The following is a 568-nucleotide window of genomic DNA, read 5'->3' as shown; positions in this document are numbered from 1 at the left end:
CATTTTAACTATGTTAATTCTTCTGATCCATGAGCATGGAATATTTTTCCATCTTTTTGTGTCTTCTTCAATGTCTTTCAAGAGTGATCTGTAGTTTGTAGAATATAGATTCTTTACGTCTCTGGTTAATTCTGAGATAATGTATGATTTTTGGTGCTACTGTAAATGGAATGGATTCCCTAATTTCTCTTTTTTCAGTCTCATTGTTCATGTATAGAAATGCAACTGATTTCTGAGCATTGATTTTGTATCCCGCCACATTACTGAATTGCTGTATAACTTCTAGTAGTTTGGGGGTGCAGTCTTTTGGGTTTTCCATATAGAGTATCATGTCATCTGCGAAGAGAGACAGTTTGACTTCTTCTTTGCCAATTTGAATACCTTTTATCCCTTTTTGTTGTCTGATTGCTGTTGCAAGGACTTCTAGTACTATGTTGAATAATAGTGGCGAGAGTGGGCATCCTTGTCGTGTTCCTGATCTTAAGGGAAAGGCTTCCAGCTTTTCCTCATTGAGAATAATATTCACTGTAGGCTTTTCATAGATGGTTTTTATGAAATTGAGGAATGT

This window comes from Ailuropoda melanoleuca, chromosome 14 (genome assembly GCF_002007445.2).
Source record: "Ailuropoda melanoleuca isolate Jingjing chromosome 14, ASM200744v2, whole genome shotgun sequence".
NCBI lineage: Eukaryota > Metazoa > Chordata > Mammalia > Carnivora > Ursidae > Ailuropoda > Ailuropoda melanoleuca.
This window is presented reverse-complemented; position numbering follows the sequence as displayed.